The sequence below is a fragment of the Aptenodytes forsteri genome, unplaced genomic scaffold (assembly GCF_000699145.1).
Source record: "Aptenodytes forsteri isolate BGI_AS27 unplaced genomic scaffold, ASM69914v1 Scaffold15, whole genome shotgun sequence".
NCBI classification, from domain to species: Eukaryota; Metazoa; Chordata; class Aves; order Sphenisciformes; family Spheniscidae; genus Aptenodytes; species Aptenodytes forsteri.
Genome location: NW_008795129.1, coordinates 15,952,865 through 15,953,433, shown reverse-complemented (window position 1 = coordinate 15,953,433; position 569 = coordinate 15,952,865).

Here is a 569-nt window from a genome sequence, read left to right as displayed (position 1 = left end):
TGCCCAGTTCATTCAGAAATAAAGAGAAAAAGGGAAGTGAGGACATATCTAGAGGGACAGGAGTGGGTAATAACAATTAATAATAATTACAGAGTGAACTGCTGAGATGTGTTCACTTCAACTTCAGCACCAGACGATAGCAATCACTTGCGATCTGTATGGCAGGAGCTACCCGGTAAGAATCAAAACTTCTAGAAATTACATTTAAAAGCAAACGTTTTGGCCTCCTGCTTCCTTCTTACCCCCCAAACTATCTTTTCTTAATTGTGGTTTTTAATAGATCCCCTGGGAAGCTAGAAGCATGTTGTTGCTGAGACAATTGTCCACCAATGTATATGCTTTATAATTCTCTTTATTAAAATCTTTAAGAAACACAAATTGAAACACTTTGCAATCAGTTACACAGATCAGTTAATATCGGTGACAGTTCCTACGTAATTAAACAAGTACTAACAAATTCTAACTGTTTACAAGCCAAAACTTAAATTAACAAGATTATATAAGCTCAATAAATAGTACATCTGGTCCAGTTCAAGTATAATTCAACAAATCACAGCCTATCCTTAGAG